This window comes from Protopterus annectens, chromosome 6.part0 (genome assembly GCF_019279795.1).
Source record: "Protopterus annectens isolate FY-2018-M chromosome 6.part0, PAN1.0, whole genome shotgun sequence".
Taxonomy (NCBI): Eukaryota; Metazoa; Chordata; order Ceratodontiformes; family Protopteridae; genus Protopterus; species Protopterus annectens.
The window spans coordinates 69,268,084-69,289,844 of NC_056737.1; the positions used below are offsets into that span (position 1 = coordinate 69,268,084).

At 38.2% G+C, this 21,761-nt stretch overlaps 1 long non-coding RNA gene across 5 annotated transcripts in view; it reads right to left on the minus strand.

Moving 5' to 3' along the window:
- Positions 1-21,761, minus strand: part of LOC122804167 — a 923,101-nt gene that overhangs the window by 629,721 nt on the left and 271,619 nt on the right. The window lies entirely within an intron of this gene.

Below are 21,761 nucleotides of genomic sequence, written 5' to 3' on the forward strand. Positions count from 1 at the left end.
AAGGTCTAGTATTGGTCTCCAGGGTCTACCCTTTTCTGGGGACCAGAAAAAATTTGGAGTAGAAATCTCTTCCTTTTGCAGTTGGAGGCACTGTTTCAAGGGTGCCCTGAGTCAGCAGAGCCTGCAGCACAGGTTGTAAGAGGTGTAATTGTCATTCTGGGGGCTGTGGAATGCCCTTTTGTTTTGGGGGTGGATCCAGGTCATAAAGTAACAGTTCTGAAGGGCAGACAGTACCCATTTGTCTGAGTTGATGTGAGACCATACAGGAAGGCAGTGAGAGAGACGGAGTGGGGGGGAGGCAAGGTTGTCAGGTAGTCAGACGCTACCCACTCTATCTTGACAGGGCTACCTCTGGCTGAAGGAGGGAGAAGGTCTAGCCAGAGGGGGCTGCTTCCTAGTAGGTCTCCTAGGCCTGGGGGGGGGGGGGGGCACAGGGCGAGACTGTTTTCTAATGAACTGGGTTTTTGAAGGGTAGTTCCTTTGAAACTCAGGTATAGGTGAAACAAGCAGGTGTTTGAGGTCCTGCATTTCTTTCCCTTTTTGCTGAAGGGACTTAAAGAGGTCAGCCACTTTAGCACCAAACAAGGCTGTATTATCTAGGGGTGCATTAATGAGCTTTGCCCTAAAGTCATCAGGCAGGGGCTGTAAGTGTAACCATAAATATCTCCTTAAGGCTGAGACTTCAGCCGCATCATAACTGCACTGTGATGCTTTGGGTGCGTAGTCTGGAATATCAACTCCTTGGTGGCTTTTTCCAGGAGGGATAAGGTATACTTAACCATGTGTGTCTGGTAATTAGTAGCCCTAAAGGACAGGGTAGAAGAAGTGTAAATCTTCTTTCCCAGACACTCCATGGTCTTGCTGTCTCTGTCAGCAGGAAGTATGGTGGTTGTAGGTAGGAGTTTGGAAGCCTTATCTGTGGATATTGAGATAATGGCTGGGTCTGCTGGCGGACACTTAAGGAGGTACTTGTCTGATTCAGGCACTTTAAAGAGTCTGTCAGGTCTGCATGGGACAGGTGGTTGTGAATCTGGATTTAAGGATGCTGAGGAGAAGGCATCCAGAAAAGAAGGTAGGATAAGAGGTACAGCAAAAGGACTCGGGGAGTCCATCTGAATGAGGTCATAGTACCTCTTTTGAAGCTCAGTCATTTCAGTGGATACCCACTTAAAGTGGTCTATCATCTTAGATATCGTTTCCCCAAAGGTCAAATCCTCAGCTGGGGAGTCAGGGACTATGGATTCTTCTTCTGGGGAACCGTACCCAAAGGCAGAAGTGATCTGGGAGGTGTAAGAGAGAGAGTCTTCCGAGGAAGAATCAGAAAAATCCTCCTCTTCTCTCCTAGCAGGGTCTGAGGTTTGAGGCCTAGGACTCAAGAATGAAGGGGCAATGCTAGCACTGCCTGCAGAGGTAGGCCGTAGGGTGATAAATACACAAGCTTTGGCTGAAAATCTGCCAGTTAGGCATGCTTTCAGAAGGGGAAGAGATGTGCTTCATTTTCCGTTTCTTTTTGAGAGGCCTAGCTGGCGTCCGAGTAAGAGACGGCCTTGAGCCTGGAACTACAGAAAGTGCTTACCCCCCCCCCAGCATTGAGACAGAAGTAAGTTGGTAATGCCTCTATGGACGCACCATCCGCGGGATTGTGCAGCTTCTTCAGAGCTACCCACTTTATCCTTTGTGGCGGAATCCAATTTCTCTGCCAGGCCAATGTCAGCCACAGGCCGAGGGATGGATGGTAGAGGCACAGCAGTAGTTGTAGGCCACATGAGTTTGGCCTTCTTTGGCGGTTCTGAAGGAACATCAGAAGAGCCCTCCATCCCTAATGCTAGTTATTTCAACCGTTGATTCTCTAAATATAAGCTTAGAGCATGCAAGCGGCTATGTAGGGTTTTGGAGATGAATGCCTGACAACAAATAGGACAGTTCTCCCAATCGTGTTCTTTACCCAAGCAAAAAAGGCACTGATCGTGAGTGTCTTTGTGGGGAATCTGATGGCCACACTTACATTTGCCCTTTCTGGATGACATGAACAAGCAATATAATCAAAAAAGAAGTACTGAAAGGTTCCCCAATGGAGTACTTATCTGATGTTTCAAATCAGACATCAGCGTGTAGCAGGAACAGCTGGCATATGACTGCTGGCTAAGAACTTCTGAGGGCTTGTGCATGCGGATGTCACTTTGATGGCCCACATTCCCTGAGCCACGTCAGACATCCCACGCACCCAGGGACTGAAAAACTTTGTAATACTGGCCGGATGTACGCGAAGGAAGAGGGGTAAACCACATGTAGAATACTGCAACATTGGAATAGAAGGACATCAATATATACCAAACTGAACTTGCTCTCCTGCATTTCAACCTGCATGTGCAAAACCGTTTGTGCTAATTATTCCACTTGGAAAGAGATGGCTATTACTATTTTTGTCATTTATCCCATCCAAAAAGAGAAAAAGGAAAACAGTTTATTTTTTTTTTTTTTTGCTCCATGACTGATTTGTTAAACATTTCAAATTATTGCAATTACAGAAACACTGATACAAACAAATCAACATGTCCTTGTCCTGCCTCTTCACGTGAGGAGTGTGGCTCTCTAGGGAATGGGTGAGGCAACTGACAGACATCTGGTCATAAGGAACAAATGGGTCTGACAGCCATAGTACTGATAACCTTCCAAAAACACACCACTACTAAAGAAAATGTTGAGACATGATGACCCAGAAGCATATTGCTTTTTATACAGTGCATATAAAAAGTGTACATACCTCTGTTAAAATGCCAGGTTTTTCTGATATAAAAAAAAGAGACCACAGTAAATCATTTCAAAACTTTTCCTACCTTTAATGTGACCTATACCTGGACAAGTCAATTCAATTGAAAAACAAACAAATCTGTTAGGGGAAAAATATAAAAAATGTACAATAAGCAAGTTGCATAAGTGTGCACACCCTTAAACTAATACTTTGTTGAAGCAACTTTTGATTTAATTACAGCATTCAGTCTTCTTGGGTAGAAGTCTATCAGCATGGCACATCTTTGACTTGGCAAAATTTGCCCACTCTTCCTTGCACTCCAAATCTGTCATACTGTGAGGGCATCTCTTGTGCACAGAGCTCTTCAGGTCACCCCACAGATTTTCTATTGGATTTAGGTCTGGGCTAGGCCATTAAAAAACTTTAATTTTCTGCAGGTGAAGCCATTCTTTTGTTGATTTGGATGTATGCTTGGAGTCTTTGTCATGTTGAAAGGTGAAATTCCTCTTCATCTTCAGCTTTCTAGCAGACACCTGAAGGTGTTAAGCCAAAAGTGACCGTTATTTGGAACTCTTCAAAATTCCCTCCACCTTGACTAAAGCCCCAGTTCCAGCTGAAGAAAAGCAACCCCAAAGCATGATACTGCCACCGCCATGCTTCACCGTGGGGATGGTGTTCTTTTGTCGAAACGTACCTTTTGGAATTGTGGCCAAAAAGTTCAACATTGGTCTCATCAGGCCATAACACATTTTCCCACATGCTTTTGGGAGACTTGATGTATTGTTTTGCAAATTTTAGCTGAGCCTGGATGTTTTTTCTGCCTAAGAAAAGGCTTCTGTCTTGCAACCCTACCATATGGAGAATACTACAGAACCAGTACTTGCCAGAAATGCCTGCAGCTCCTTCAGTGTTGATGTAGGTCTCTTGACAGCCTCCCTGACCAGTTTTCATCTTGTTTTTTCATCAATTTTGGAGGGACATCTGGTTCTCTGCAACGTCATTGTTGTCCCATATTTTCTCCACTTTTTGATGACTATATTCAATGTGCTCCATGGTATATCCAATGCTGTGGACATTTTTTTGTACCCTTCTCCTGACTGATACCTGTCAACAATGAGATCCCTTGTAAGCTCTCTGAGAACCATGGCTTTTGCTGTAGCAGACAACTGAGTAAATGTCAGGAAAATCCTACTCGGACAGCTGAACTTTATTTGGGGTTAATCAGAGACTCTAACTGATGGCAGGTGTGTACCCAAGAAGACTGAATGTTGTAATTAAATCAAAAGGTGCGTCACCAAAGTATTAGTTTAAGGGTATACACACTTCTGCAATTAGCTTATTGTATGTTTTTTATTTTTTTATATTTTTCCCCTCACAGATTTGTTTTTCAATTGAATTGTACATGCTACAGGTCACATTAAAGGTGGAGAAAGTTCTGAAATGATTTATTGTGGTCTCATTTTTTTAGGTCACAAAATCCTGTTAACAGGAGTGTGTACACTTTTTATATTCACTGTAGATATGCCCACTCATGGGAATTAGCCTCAGTCTGACTGGTGCAAAAGGAATTCCCCAACAGCTTACGGGGGTACCACTGATGGAATTAAAAAAAACCAAAATAAAACACTACCTCAAACCAATATTCAAAAAAAAAAAAAAAAAAAAAAAAAATCCCAAAATTTCTGGATGACCATTAAGATTCTTAACTCTAGTTCTCCTAGCATACCAAACCCATGCCCTAATGACTCTCCCTTTGCAAATGCCACAAAGTTTGACTCCTACCTCATAGACCACAGTCACCCTAACTCAAAACTACCACATCTCTAATCAAACTCCACCACTCTCACCTCCACACAATTATGCTACTTTTTCTCTAAAGCCTGTCCCCATCTCATTCATCAAATCTTTGCTGTCTAAACTACAGCCCTGTTCTCCCTCAGCAGGCAATCTACCAAATGAATTCTAAAAACTAGCAGCTAACTCCATGGTATACCTAATTTCCATACTGATCAACAGATCAGTCCAAGAATCTAGAGTCCCTTCTATCTGGAAACAATTCTATGTTATTCCACTTCACAAAAGTAGAAATTCTACTCAATTCACAAACTATAGGCTTGTAGCTCTCTCAAAAATACCTGAAAAAGATATACACAAACTTCTACAATATCTCCTACATGAAAAGCTACTATTCCCAACCCAACATGGATTTCACCCATACCACAGTGGAATTATAGCCTTACTTTCATTCACTGATACTATCATAAAAGCCAGGGAAAATAATAACATGGTATCCACCCCCTTTTCTTGACCTCTCCAAAGCCTTTGATACAGTCTCCCACACAAAGCTTCTCTCCAAAATGTCTGCTTGTTTTCTCCAACCCTACTCTCAAATGGTTTTCCAGTTAATTTTCCAATCTACAGTAATCAGTTAAGTGGCTTTCTTCCTATTGCCCTTCCTAACAGTTAACACTGGGTACCTCAAGGCTCCATCCTTGGACTTATTCTCTTTAACATCCTTATAAACAATTTACATTCATCCTGCCTTCAGTCCACAACTGTACAATATGCCGATGTCTCCACTATCATCTGCTCTTCCGATAATCTGCTACACTTCCAATCCATCACCCTACAATCCTTTAACTTTACTGAAAGCTGGCTTAAAGACAACCAACTTCAGCTCAACCCAAAAAAGCAATCTACTGCCATTTCTCCCAAAAACTCAATGCCACTTTAAACCAACCTTTACTATCACATCTCTTGATAACACCGAGACAGAAGTAGTGCCATACACCAAACTGCTCGGTGTTATCATTGATGAGCAACTTAAATATGATCTCCATATCCAAACCTGTATTAAAAAACCTCACCAGAAACTTGGCATGCTTTATAGCTCTACAAAATTCATAACTCTAGACTCTCTCTTGCTAACGCTTATCTACTTCCCATTCTATTCTATGCCTCTCCCATTCTAACCAACATACAATCCACCCTGAAAACCAAAATTAAACTCTTCTACAATAAAATCGCCAGATTTGTTGCCAAATGGCCCTTCAACTCACACCACTGTCACACTCACTGTCCATCTTTAAAACCTTAAACTGGCATGAACTACCTCACTATCTCCTCCTCTCAACTAACCCTTACATATTTCATACTAAATAAATAAACCTCCTGACCGTCCATCTGATCTATCACCTATTATATCCCTAACTGCTCTCTCTGGAGCTCTGACCAACTTCTCTTCAATACCTATAAACTTAAAAGATCCAAAGACCACAGCTTATACAGCTGCCCAGTGACCTTAGCCTGGAATAATATCCCCTTAGACATCAGATCCATACCAAACCATCACAATTTAAAAAAAAAAATACTATAAGAAAGACTCCTCAACGCCTGGCTCTGTTCCTGCCTTAATCCTGCCTAGTGTCTCCATAATCCACTCACAACCCTGCCTAGCCTGACAGTAACTTCTTCCCTTCTCCTTCCATAACCCACTTATTTACTACCCCTCCACCTATTTTGCTCACTTCTACTGTCCATACCACTCTGCTGTCTTTTGTTACTATTCTGTTTATCTTCCCATTTACATTACCACCACCCCACTACTACTCCTATTCAATACTCATCTTCTTCTCTGTATCCGCTTCTCACTTCCAACCTGCAAGTATCCATCACTTCACACTTTTTCCTTACATAAATTATCTATCTGCCTCTTGTATACCATCCTTTCACCCAGCTATCTGCAGCTATAAGCAAATTATCCAAGTAAACTTGTCTGTCCTCAATGTACACTGATTATGTTCAACTACTCCTGTTTTATTTATAAAAAATAAATAAGCTATACCATTAGATACATATATATCTAGTCGTGATGATGAATTCCTTTCCCGAATTTACAGGAAGAATACATTTTCGAATAATTACTTAGAGTTTACAAGTAACCATCCATATAAGACCAAAAAGAGTATTTTTAAAGGACAATGCATTCGAGCAGCTCGAATGACTTCTAATTATAATGAGATGCTAGAAGAGATTAATTATATTAGTAGTTTGTTTAGTAATAGGGGATACCCTTCTCGATTAATTAATGAAATCAAAGCTTATGTTATAGGAGAATGGGGGAACAAATATTTTCCTGTTTTGGGGAAACCATTAATTAATAGAGATATTACACAAGATCTAGGCATAGAATATAAAAGAGCATGCATTTTGGAATACACACCGCAGGTAGCACATATAAAGGAAATTTTGAGAAAATATTGGAATATTTTGATCTTAGATGATGGATTGAGGAAGATTGTTGGGGACGTCCCCATATTTGTTTACAAAATGGGTATTAATTTAAAGCACATTTTTGAGAGAAATAATAGGGTGGTGAGCATGAATACACAACACAAAGGAACACGTAAATGTGGATGCTGTGGGTACTGTCTGGTTATACTTGGAGGAAGGAGTTGTATTGGACAATATTAATAGGACCAGAGTGACTTTTAGGAGAGGTAATTGTAATACTAAAAATGTTTTATATATATATATATATATATATATATATATATATATATATATATATATATATGGCTAAATGTATAAAATGCACCTGTTACTATATAGGAAAAACTGAACGTATGTTCAAGAAGCGTATTTACGATCATTTATACACAATTAAGAAAAATGATAGTACCAATGCACTATATCGGCACATATTTAACACAGACAGCACCCATCAATTTAAATTTGCCATTCTGGAGCATGTCACTGAGAATATTAGAGGTGGTTACATGAGTGTATACCTAGCAGAGAAAGAGGCTAAATGGCAAATTTTAACTGATGCTTCGACAATGCCCGGATTAAATAATTACATTTCCATCAAGCCTTTTTTACAAATAGCTCAATAAGATATAGAAAATATGAATGCATTTCTACCTATGTATTTTTATTAATCAATTATTCATATTTAAGTATGTTTTTAATGATAGCTATGTATGCGTATATGTTATGGATGTCACCTTTTTATTTGTAGTTCATTTATGGTGATGCAGATATAGATATATTTTTAACTGTAACCCTTACATAGTGTAGATACCATTTATTATTTTTACTCTTATTATATCAATTTTTAACATTCATTTCAAAATAGATTTTATTACATCGATTTAGTATTTATAACAATATTTTATTAATTGTTATTCATTATGTCACATGTACTTCAAATTTTAGACATCTATTCCTTGGGTATGAAAGCAGTCTATGCAGAGTGTAATTAGATTTATGTTGTTTAGATATTCCCATGACAGCCAAATATGAAGTTTGTATTATTATTATTCATTAGCACTACAATTAGCGACTTCATACATTTGATTATTCATATGTTTTCAGTATATTAATTTTTTCATTTCTGTATTTATTTTCATGTATTTAGTTAAAATATTGAGCCTAACATGCACTATTTTGATTTATTTTTATTTAATGGATATACCTCAGTATTTTGTAATATTACTAGTGAGGTATTTCTTTAAATGGAAGCGCAGTGATAGCGCCAAAAGTGTTTAAATTGGTTCTTTTAAATTAATTAATTGATTCTGATGAAGTCCACATGCTGGTGGATGAAAGCGCTCGATCCGTTTACTTGTTTGTTATTAGTGTTTTTTTGCATTTTTTGGTTTGTCACATTTCTCTATTAATAAACAGGATGTATTATTGCTTCATTTGTGGGCTTTATCCTTCTGTACTAGACTAGTGTTTAATTTCCGTTGTGGACAGTACACTATTCTTACACTTGGATATTTATAAAACATGTAACCTTTCCAAGTTTAACCCAGAAATGTTCATTACTACCCTTTCATCTATTAACTGGAACTTCTTAAAATTCCTCCCCTTAGACAATGCTGTAATTGAATTCAATACAATTTTTCTAAATATCCTAAATAGCCTTATACCTCCTACAAGGAAAAGACAGAAAACAAATAATGCAATTTGGCTAACCAAATGAGTAGAATGCTAATGCAGGATAGAGAAACAGGAAAGAATGGCAAAAACATAAAACACTTCAACATCTGGAAAACTGTAGAATGCTTGGCAATTATACTAAAAGCAAATAAATGAAGACAAAAACTATACTATAATAACTTTCAGTACAATACTAACTGCAACCCTAAAACATTTTTGACATCCATTAAAGAAATCTTACTTCTCCACCAAAAATTCAACCCAAACCCCTCTTCCGAAAACTCACCACTCGAAAATGCAATACAGTTCAGCTCTTATTTTACAGATAGTGTAGCACATCTAACCATATATCACCACATCCACTTTCACCTTCAAACCTGTGCCCACAGCCTATATAAAAGTTCTCAAACTTAAACCATGTTCTTCTTCAGCTGATGAGCTTCCAAGTGAGTATCTAAAATATCAGACAATAGCATTGCCTATCCTGTCTCAATCTTTATAAATAGGTCAGTCAGGGAATCCCACGTTCCCTCTCTCTGGAAAAAGTCACACATTATCCCTCTGCACAAAGCAGGAAATTCAACAGATATGAATAACTTTAGACCTACAAAAAACTTATCTCTCCTCACCAAAATACTTAAAAAATATATTCAAAAACAACTGGTAGACTATCTCCAGCAGGAAGAACTCCTATCCCCTACACAACATGGCTTCCATCCTTCTCATAGTGCCCTTCTAACTTATACAGATAGTCAAAGTTAAAGATAATGGCAAACTAGTCTCTTCTTTTTTCTAGACTTGTAAATCCAAAAATACAGGACACAAATGGAAAGCTAAAAATCCCCTTGTTTATTGATATACAGGTTTAAAGGTAGAGTTCCACCATAATAAGTTCAAACATTTTTTATATATGTATGAAAACATACATTTTAGAGTTCAAGGAATTGAAATGGCAGCTTAGGTGTCATGCCACTGCATTCCCAGGTTTAAATGATGCTGTGTCCATAATAAGTGTTTTGAGGTTAAAAGCTATGTGGGCCCTTTAGCACCTTAGTAGGAACACTGCCTTTATTTATGACGATGTTCCTTTTTCAGGTTAGTGCCTTTTTGATGACTATAGGCTTATAGGCATACATTTTGGTTTTTTATGTTTTTACATTTAATTGCGTTTTTGTAAAAATTTGTTTATACCTTCTTTTAAAACAATTCATATATATTTTTTACAAGATTTCCTTGTGTATAGTAGTTGAGGGAAGTTTTCATACATCTATAAAAAATGTTTGAATTTATTATGTTAGTACTCTACCTTTAAAACTGTAATTAGGTAGGTAATTAGTCAGGTGGTTGGGTTTGCCTCTGTATATACTGAATCAATTGACTTTTTTGTATATTCTGATGAAGTCCTTTTCCGGATGAAAGCGCTTAATGTGGATTGATTGTATCAATAAACAAGTGGATTTTTAGCTTTCCGTCTGTTTCCTCTATTTTTGGATTTATAAGTTTCTTGTGGCATTTGTTTTATGGCTTTGTAAGCCGGCAAATCACTTTACGATTTCTCCCCTGTGACTAGTAGCACATGGAGCAGATGATCTCCATGCACGACAAAGAATTATGACTGTGTCGCTGATCATAAATTTAAATTATAAGTTCTTGATATGGATGACACGATTCACCTTGAGAGCAAATCTCTTGTTATTCATGCCTCAAACGTATAATATGCAGGTTATGATAGGTGACCTAATCATAATCCTCTGTTACACTTTTTTTTTTTTTACAGCGTATACTCAGTGCAGATCACATACTCACTATGTACCTTTTAAATCCAACTGCCCTTTGTCTACTAAGGGGTATTAGTGATGACAGTCAAACTTCCACTGCTTCCGTTACACATTCAGCTACTGGCAGCAGAGGTGTGGGAATAAAGATCCACAGTTCCCATCCATCAGACCAAGCATGAAATAAATATTTAGAAAAAGTTTGGACAAATTTGTAGGAGCAATGGAGCAAGGGATGTATTCTGGAATATTGAAACATCTAAAGTGAGAGAACTGGATGATGCTTAAAAGCTTGTGTTTGCGTGAAGGTAGAACATTAACTGCTGCTTTTTTTTAAACACGTTTATTAAATTATCACATAAGATATAGGTAAACATATATTAACAGATAAAATTACATTTTCCCATTTACATATAAAGAAAAAAAAGATATGTGATTTATAATGCAATCATCAGTCTAGCATTACATAAATTACAAACTCCTGTCTTCCCTTAAACCTCACTCCTCCGCCTCCTAAACATTATTCTGCATGTATGGCTCCCACGGTTTCCATTTATGGCTATGTAATGTGCTCCTTCCATTTTCTAAAGATCCTCTTCCAGTTCATCTTTTTATAATATTCAATACTTCAAATACAGTTGGTTTAGACTTTGATTTCCATTTTCTAGTAATGGCTTTTTTTTTGCATACTTGGGAGATATACATGCATCTTCCTACTGACCTGTTATAAACTGCTATTTCAGTTTCTCTTGCCAATCTTTTCTAACCTCCTATGATTGATTCTAAACGTATCATGCAATAGTTTATATACTCTACTAATTATCCCTTTTAACAGCAGCTTCTGTTCTAGATTCAACTAAAAACTTCACCAAAGCAGGTCTTTTACTTAAACTTCCCCATCCTCTGAAATCAATCACTGGTAGGTAAGCCTGCAATCTAAACTTCTTCTTTGCCTTGTCTCACTGTATTACCTTTCCCTCTCTAGTTATTTGCTCAAAATACCTTGGCTTCTTTGCCAGTTTTCTGCAGTAAATTCCAACCCCCTCTTGACTACTTGGTGTACCCCAACTTGCAGTCACCTTTATTGGCAAAATTGTCTTTCTCCATTCTCGTACTGGCTCTTAGTTCATAGAATACTTACAGAATATTATATTCATAAAGCAGCAAAATGATTATTCTCCTTAAGAATCTGCATTCAAAATCCCACCCTCGATTTCTTAAATTTCCCCCTTGCTTCATCATCATCACTTTCCCTTTTGAATTATACCCTTCTGCTTGTGATATGTACATGAACCTTAAAAATGTAGCTCTAAAATATTCCTTCAAATCAGGTAATCCTAAACCAACTTGTTCTATTGAAAGGATTAGCTTATCCTACTTAACACTTGCCCTTTTCCACTCCCATATAAAGTCCTTCAACATCTTAATTATTATCCACATCTTCTCTGCTTGATAAAACATGCCCAACTTGTACTTAAACATTTCGCTGCCTCTTTCTTACTTTCCATAAACAGCAGCTTCCAGTTTCTCAGTTTTTCTACTATCTGTTAGTTGAGCCTCATCTACCTCTAACCCTGGCGTAATTAGGTCCGTGCATATTTCCATTTGTGCCCTTTCTTGATTTCCATGTTTCTTTGCTTTGTACAAATTTTCATAAAATTTCTGGAAAACATCTCTGAAACCTCTATAGGATCTCTTATTTTTGTTTTAGGCTAAGTTTGGCAACAGCACTTTCAACTTTCTGTTGCCCAAGTCATCATGCCAAAAGTTTTTGTATTCTGGAGTTATCAAAAACAGATGCTTAAGAGTACTGTTTCTAAACTCGTGCATCATATTCAGGTACTCCCTTATTTTCTCTTTAGCACTCTGCAATTGCACCTCTTATTCTGCAAAATTCCCCTTATTCTGTAATACTTTAATCTTTGCCAGCACCTCTAAATAATTATTACTTCTTAACCATATCTCTATTTCTACACTACTTTTAAACTCCACTTTCATTTTATCCTACTCACTAGATATACCTTCTGGAGTACTTTCTATCTCCCCCAATAACTCCTGGATAATTTCCACTACCCATTCCTTAAATTCCTCTCTGTTTAACAGATAGGTGAGGAAGCATCAGTGTCTCATCTTAACTTCATCATCATGCATTTTTATATTGGTACTTCTTGGCAGATGATTTGAAATAGTTACTGGATATGTGTGTCACAGTTATAAACTGAATGGACATGTTTCCGTGAAATATAATTTTTGTCTAGTCTACCCCAGTTAGAATACCTTGAGAGAACAACATATAAATTTTCTCAGAGTTGTTGCTAGTCACTTCATGTCTTCCATCCAAGATATTTTCATAAATTTCTTCAGAAATATACACTCAAATAATATTTTCCCTTCTAGGACCCAGAGGTACATCCATTTTGTAAATCAAATTCCAGTCCCTACCTGCTGAAAGTTGATTTCTCCTAAATTTTTAAGCTCCATAACAGCAGTTTTAGGTGGAATATAAATACATATCAGTGTATTTCTCATCCCTTGTCAGTAGCACCTTACTACCATAAGTCTGCCATTATAATTTTTCCCTCTACCACTACTGGAGCTCCCTCTAGCTATTAATATTAGTACTCCTCTTTTCATTTGTCCCTGTTATTCTGCTGAATATTCACCCAGAAATCCTTTCTTTAATAAATTCACTTGCTCATTTCTTTTCAAATGCATCTTCTACAGCATTGCTATTTGCACTCTGCATTTGTTAATATAATTATTCTTTCCTTTTTGTCTGTACATGCGAGACCATTCACATGGCAAGATAACACAGGAAGTGCCACAATTATTGGAAATAAATCATTAGTCCCACCTATTACACATGACAAATTTTTTAAATGTCTATTTTTAAATTTGGTGATACATGCAACAAATAATGTTTGGCAGGTTGATCCTTTATGCAGTTTTTCTATCATCATTAGAACTTATGTCTCATTTTACAAGACTTTTTGTTTTAATGAAAACCCCTCAAACAACACCCCCCCCCCCCCCCCCGGAACACTACCATAACTTAACAGGAACAGTAATCCCAAATAGATAACTGCTACCACATGCCTTTACTCACCTAAAACTGAGGTTATCTATGTCAAGACACTATTGCCTGTGCTTCGACTTATACTAACCGGTGTCTGTTCTTTTTTATCTTTATTCTCCTCCCAGATATGAAAACAAATTGCATGCATTCAGAAAACTAACTTTTAGCCTTGAAGAAACAGTGTTTTGGCTTTTTAATTTCCCTATAATAAGCTTGCCTCCATGGAGATTGAAGAGAAAAAATGTAGTCAGCTGCTGACTTCTAAAGACAAGCTGAAACTTTTATTGCTAAAGGAAAACTTTTAATTATATTAAACATTCTCTTATTTATGTGCAACCTCTTAAAAACAATTAAATTAAGCCATTCACCTATGCATAAGTGACAGAAAACATATCAGATAAACATATATTATGATCTGTGTACTTTTGCACACCATCCAGCACCTCAACAACACAAGATTACAGCTTATCAACTTAAACATGCTTGTTAGTCATTTGTTTATTTTTGCAATGTAATGCCTACATTTAATACAAAAAAGAAGAGAGTGAGAAGAAAAAAAGGCATCTGTTTACTTTAGTACCTTTATCACAGACATGGACTACAAAGATTTTACTATAAATCATGCAATTTATATTTTGAAGTTTACTAGAAATACTTTTAAGAACAGAAATTGCTTTACTTGCAGTTACCTTATTCCTTCTTCTTCTTTGCCCCTCAGTGGCCATGAAGTGATGCACAAGTAAAGTCAACAAAAGTCCGCTTTTTCTGCTTTTTCCTTATACAACCCTACTACACAAATGCAGCTGATGTGTAGTCTCTCATTTATTCATTAATTTCTGTGCTGCTTGTCTTATTCCTATTCATCTCCATCTCCCAGCCCAAGACTCCAATTCAAAGGTACTCCCAATTCTTCTAGTCAATGTCGGTGCTTTTCTCTCTCTCTCAAGCATTTTCCTTAGGAACAGTGGAAAAGGTTTCACTGGCAAATTCTCTGTGTGTTTTATTATCATAAGAATGTGTAGCAGAGTCCTCTTCTGCTTGATCGCTCACTTTTTGTGGACAAACTTTTGTATTTTCTCCTTAGTCTGTTATGCACCAAAAAAATGATTTTGATTCTCCAGGAAAAAAATATTCTGAAGACAGATGGATACAGCAGCTTGAATCTCATAACTGCTTCTTGACATTCCGATTGTTGGAATACATTTTTTGACAGTTTTGTCAGGATCATCTCTTTCCGCTGGCAGGTTTGCATCTTTAATAATGTATGTCTTTGCTGCTTTCTCATGGCCAGATTTTGAATATACACACTGTGTGTTCTTTCAATTAGGAAATCTTGCTGTGGAATACCAGTCCAGTTTTTTATTGCTGCGGATTAAATTAATACAGTATATGCCTTCTAGTTTCTCTGCTACAGCAGAAAATCAGATTGCAGATTTTCCCTACATCCTCTTTCCTCTAATTCTACCATTTTTTGAACCATCTCTTCTTGAATGGTCTCAAACTCGCACACCCCTTCCTTCATTTCAACCTCTGATTTTTGCAATTTTATCAGCTAATCTGATAATCAAATGCCAATAAATAAATAAATCTGTTTAAAGCTTCTTCTAGTTTTTCCAGCCTTTTATTTGCGTTAATATACTCCTTCAACGTTTTGCTTACTTTAATCAGCTCTGAGCACATCTGGATCACTGGAAGAACAAAAGGTGAAGCATAAACCATTTTTTAAGAACAGCTGTGGGATTCTGCACAGTCAGTTTTCTCTTCACCTTTTTTTGGTTGATTTTCTTTCAGGCTCTCTTAGTTTCCTCGTTGCTGCATCCAGGCAGTGTAGTTACTAGCCAGTAACTGAATTTACTAAAAGTGACAAGTTCCTGGCCCTTGTCTTTCAGTTTATGTTTTCACATTTGGAGTGCTAACATTAAGCTGATCAGTGTGCAGATGTCTTGGAAAGTCTCCAGAAGTTGTTTTCATGGTACCTATGGTATCTATTCTGCATTGATCTTTGTAAGCATATAAATCCTGTTTGACTTGCATTTGTACTTTGCCATTACTCACTGCTTACAAATGAATCCTGCTTGAACTGTATGAGTACTTTGCCATTACACACTGCTTACACAAGAATCCTGATTGAACTGCATTTGTACTTTCCTGTTACTGCTTACATATGTATCTTATTTGAACTGTGTTCATACTTGCTTACATATGTATCATGTTCGAAATGTATTTGTACTTTGATATTACTCATTTCCTGCAAATGTATCCTATTTGAAAAACATATGCATTGAGCTGTTGAACTTGCTTCATACACATGGGTCATGGCTGTGTGTGAAAGACACAGTATCCCGCAGTGACATTTTTCAGAATGTCATATGTCATCTTAGGAAAGCCGTACAGTAAAACATAAAATGTCTACTTTTCAGGACACACAGAACATTGTATTATTAAAAATAAAACTGAAATACACATGCCCGATTTAGGGAAAAGCCGATAATGCTTCAAATATCATGTTCAATGCAGCAGCATAGCTGTTTCGTTGATGAAAACAATCTTAAAATGCAGCATATCTTACACAAACTGAAAAGTATTATGCCCAAAAGTGTTAGTACTTAAAAGTCATTAACATTTACTTAAGAACTTCTGCAGGACTTAATGTAACAAACTGCTTCCTGTAGTCCACAGGCTTGATTTCCTGAGCCATAGACAGCCGAATATATAACTTCAAACAAATCAAATTCAGAGTCATATAACCATGCAAAATTTGCGAAGACGCCACAAAGGTCGAAATAATCTGTTAACTTGGTTTGTTAACTGCTATAAAGAAACTACCACTGTACTATAGGCTACCAGGAAAATTGATCTATAATTTATACTTATGCAGCTTCTGAAACAGTATAATCGTCCAGCTATGAAACATTTATTTTATTTATTTATTTATTTAAATTTGTTGACCGGGAGTGTCCGACTGGACGTAGGTCCATTTTCAGCGGAATACCCGGGGAGAAAAGCTCCACAGTTGAAATAAACAGACAGTATTTACATTGGATTACATAGTGATTAACAATTTACATAGCAATTACTTACAACATATTTACAGATGAAAAACATAGTACAACAGTAGACAACTAGAATCTTTATATGTGACGTGCATACCAGACATTAACAAATGTTAGAAGAAGAAGAAGTTTGTGCTGTATAATAAGTACTGGCTTATGAGCATCTGAGCTTGCTATAATCAAGGTAGTTAGTGGAGTGGAAGGAAAGGTAGTGGTTGGATGGGGTGGATGATATTAGAGTGGGAGTTGCAAGGGCATAGCCAGCATGTTTTTAGTTGTGCTTTTAGTAAAGTTTTGAAGTGGGTGCATGATGGTATGGAGGTAATTGTGGGTGGGAGTGAGTTCCATAATTTGGCTATGGTGCAAGAGAATAGTGCTTCACCAGCAGAGTTATTGGCTTTAGTGATCTGCAAGTGATTTTTGCTGCTGGATCTTAGTGGTCTGGTGGTGTGATAGGGTTGGAGTAGATTCTGGAGGGATGGGACATTTAGTGGATGGTTTACTAGTTTGTGGGCGAGTGAGAGTTCATACCATTGAAGGAGGTGAGGGAGTTCAAGCCAGCCCAGTTCAGCAAGTGAGAGACAGTGGTGACTACGGTAGGATGCCCCTGTGGCGAATTTGGCGATTTTGTTGTAGCAGGTCTCTAGCTTGTTTAGATCACATTGCCTTAGGTTGGTATATATTGGAGAGACATAAAGTAGGGTGGAGATAAGGTGGGAATTTGCTATTGAAATCTTTGCTGCTTTGGTGAGAAATTGCTTATTTCTGTATAACGCTCCTAGTTTTTTGTGGACTTTTTTTATAGTCATGGATATGTGAATGGCAAATTTTAGTTTATTGTCTATTTCCACTCCTAGCAATTTGGTATGTTCAGTTGGGTATATAGTGGTGTTGTCTTTTGCCGTGATGTTAAAGTGAGAGTTGTTTTGAGTATGTTTGGAGGGTTGGAAGATGAGTAGTTTAGTTTTGTATGGGTTGAGTATTAATCGGGCATCGGATAACCATGTTTCAACAGAGGAAAAGGCTTCCTGTGTGACTTTTTGCAGTTTTGGTAGGGACTGAGCTGAGCAGATAATGGTCGAGTCATCTGCGTATTGAATGAGTGTGCCATGTTTGGTGGCAGAGGCTAGATTATTGGTGTAAACTGGGAAGAGTAGGGGTCCAAGGATGGATCCTTGGGGAACCCCTATGGAGACAGGTAGTTGGGGAGATATGTCATTCTGCCATACAACGGATTGTTGGCGGTCAGACAGGTAACTCTGAAACCAGTTGGTGACCGATTGTGAGAAGGATAGGTTATTGAGGACAGAGATAAGTTGTTTGTGTGGGACCATGTCAAATGCTTTAGATAGGTCTAGGAAAGTAGCAGAGGAGAGATAGCCATTGTTTTTATGCTGAAGGATAGTGTTAGTAAAGGAGAGTAAGGCAGTGGTGGTGCTATGGTTTGGTCGGAAACCATGCTGAGTACTGGAAAGGAGGTTGTTAGTAAGGAGGTAGTCTGAGACCTGAGAGTGTATGCATCTCTCTAGTATTTTGGAGAGTGGAGAGAGAATAGCTATGGGGCGGTAATTGGTTAGTTCTGTGGAAGGTCCGCCTTTGTGGAGGGGAATTATATGTGATACTTTCAACAGTGTGGGAACGTAACTTTCTGACAGAGATCGGTTGATCAAGATGGATACTGGGTAGGCCAGAGCATCAGCTGCGATTTGTAGGTATTCACTTGGGAGGCTGTCTGCTGCTAATTTGGTGGGTTTAAGTTTAGTTAAGAGTTTTTTTATGTTGGAGGTAGGTACAGGAGAAAAAGAAAAGGCAGTGGGGAGATTACTAGTTGAAGGTGTGGGTTGGAGGGGAGGGGGGTTGTGTTGTTTAGCTAGTGATAGTATGGTTTGGGTGAAGTGTGTGTTGAACGAGGAAGCAATATTTTCTGAGGAGTGAGGGATGTTAGGAGGGGGGTACTGACTTTACCTGGGTGGAGGATGGAGTTTATGGAGGACCAGAATTGTTTGGGGCTGTGTTGTGAGGAGTCTAGGGCAGACTGGTAGTATTGGGATTTGTCCTGTTTTATCAGCTTTTTGACTCTATTGTGTAGTTCTAGGAATTTCTGTCTAGCTGAGGGGGTTTTGGTTTTGCGCCAGTGTTCCCAGGCCTTCTCCCCGTTTTTCATTTCTGACTTAGTGGTTTTCTCTAGCCATGGGGAGGGTTGTGCTTTGGTTCTGGAGAATCTTATGGGGGCATGGTAATTAAGGATGTTCAGGAAGGTAGTATTAAAAAATTCAACTGCATCATCTAGACTGAGGTACTTTAGAGGATGCCAGTTGCATTCTTTGAGGGATGAGATGAATTTGAGTGGGTTAAAGTTTAGTTTTTTACGTATTTGACGGTAGATGATAGGTTTAGCTTGGTTTAGGTATTTTTTGAGTAGGAATGTTGGGGAGTGATCACTGAGGCTATCTGATAAGCAGCCTGTTATATATGACTGGGGGCTTTTACTGACTAGTATCCAATCCAGGGTAGTGTGCTTGGTGGAGTTTTTATTTATCCTGGTTGGTGACTGGACTAGTTGAGTGAAGCCATGAAGGTGTACATGATGGGTTGGATTGTTGCCAGAACAGGATTGCCAGTCAATATTGAAATCACCTAAGATGATAGTTTCTTGGGGGAGATGGTGGGTAGACCAGCTGAGGAGGTTTTCTAGGGGAGGGATGTTTTGGCCAGGTGGGTAGTAGCATCCAATTATGTTGATGGTTTTGTTTTGGTTAATTTTGAGGTTGGTATATATTATTTCTTTATTGCCTATTTGTGGAGCTGATGATTTTAAGATCTGGATGTTTAGATGCTGTTTAAATATTATAGCTACACCACCTCCTTTTGTTTAGCGGTCTACTCTTAGTATGCCGTAACCTGTAGGGAGTATTTGCTCACTGGTAATGTGAGGTTTTAGCCAGGTTTCTGTCAGGATGACTATATCTGGGGAGTACAAGTCTATGGTGGCATGGAGTTCATGGACTTTGTTGGATATACTTCTAATATTTAGGCATAGTAGAAGGAAGTCACTTGGCTTTCTATTGGCTGTAATATGGGAGAAGTTGTGGTTTCTCGTCTGATTATGAAGATTGGGGTTGGAGATGGTATGGCCAGGGTTGGGGTGGATGTCTCCACTTAGGGCTAGTTTTGATAAGCATGAGATTATTAGTTTTCTCAGTTTTGAATGTGTTTGATTATAAGGGAAACATTATGATTGTGCTCTGTGGGTAATAGGTATGGTGGGAGGGTTACTATGTTAAGTTGTAGGGATGCTTTATGTTTGAGTAATAAAGTTGGTAGAATATGTGGGGGGTGCAGAGGGATGGTTCTTGAGCTGGTGGGAGGGGAGCTGAGTGTGGGTGAGACATGAGTGGTGGTGTGAGTAGTAGTACAGTGGTAGTGGTTGAGTGGGGGAATGATGGAGCTTTGGTAGGATGTAAGATATGCAAGGAGAGTGCATGCAGTGAGCATAGGAAAGGTATGCTTGTACATGTTAGTTGAGGAGGTGTGATAGTAGTGGGAAGATGGAGGAGGTAGTGTTGGGTTAGTGCTGTGGTTGGCTATTAGAAAGATGGGAGGGGTTTGAGTGCAATAAAGGTGGGACCACTGAGGGTGGGAGGAATACGGGCAGGGTGGGGAGGCGGGTACAGACCCTGTTAGTTGCTCGTATGAGGGGCTGGAAACAATCACAAAGCAAAGACAAGTATGTGTTAAGAAACAATCACAATTGACCAAGGACTGCTCTGAAACTGTAAGTCATTTCTTAATTTCTCAGGTGGAAAAACAGGATAACCTTGTATCAGTAGGCTACTGTGGTCATAGTTTAAATTTACAAACACACAGTATTGATCAGTTATGGATACTATTTGCTAACAGAAGGGAATAAGAGAAAGTGGAAGATGTGTGTGTGTGTGTGTGTGTGTGTGTGTGTGTGTGTGTGTGTGTGTGTGTGGTGGGGAGGCTGCTTACAACCAAAGCAGAGTGCTCTCCAGGGGAAAATGAATATTGGCTCAAACAGGTAGACACATACTCAAAGTTAACTGTAGCTGTTTGCAGACAGTTCAGACCCGGACTGCGCTTTTCTTACAAGAATGTTAAAGGTGGTACCACAGATGAATACCTAAGAGTGGTGTTAGGTTCAAAGTTAACTTTAGCTGTTTGCAGACAGTTCAGACCCAGACTGCGCTTTCCTTACAAGAATGTTAAAGGTGGTACCGCAGTTGAATACTTAAGAGTGGTGTTAGGTCTAGAAAAGAAGAGTACAGAGAGGAGTAAGCACTTTTGAGATGGTAACTATACATTATAAAGATTATAAAAAACACACTGAGCAAATAGCTACCACATGCAGGACAATGCCATGCACCAACTACTTAGTATATGCAGATACTGAGCCAATTGGAAGAACATTAAAAAAGAAACCCCAAACAGTAATGCAGTCACAGATAAAAATATAGCGAGCAGCAATCTGTCGTGGTTCTCTGATGTGATTCTATCCACCAGTAACAGCACAATTATATAGAAATAATTAGACACTAGTATGAGCTGTCTACACACAACACAATTACATGAATAACATCAGTGAACAAGGTGCAGCTATGAAAATATACCATACATACTATTATACTAAAAACAAATTGGTGCATACAAATGCTAGCATGCTATAATAACATCTAATAATAAAGCATATATCATATTAGATGTCTAACACAATTCAAAATAAACATATACAGTTGTACAATGTCTAATACAATTCAACAAAAATGGGCATTTACAGTTGTAAAACACTTAATGGAGAGACACTGAGCCTTCATGGGGCCTGTAGCAGAGTGGATTGTAGTTTTAAAAATGGTGCCTGCCACAGGTAATATTTATTAACTCTGGGTTTGTCTTAAGGTAATAAACAGGGAAGGGGGAGGGGAGAACAAGGGTGTGAGCAGGCAGTTCTTTGTACTGCTGCTAATGAGCCAAAGCAAAGGCAAGTATGTGTTAAGAAACAATCACAATTGACCAATGACTGCTCTGAAACTGTAAGTCATTTCTTAATTTCTCAGGTGGAAAAGCAGGATAACCTTGTATCAGTAGGCTACTGTGGTCATAGTTTAAATTTACAAACACACAGTATTGGATCAGTTATG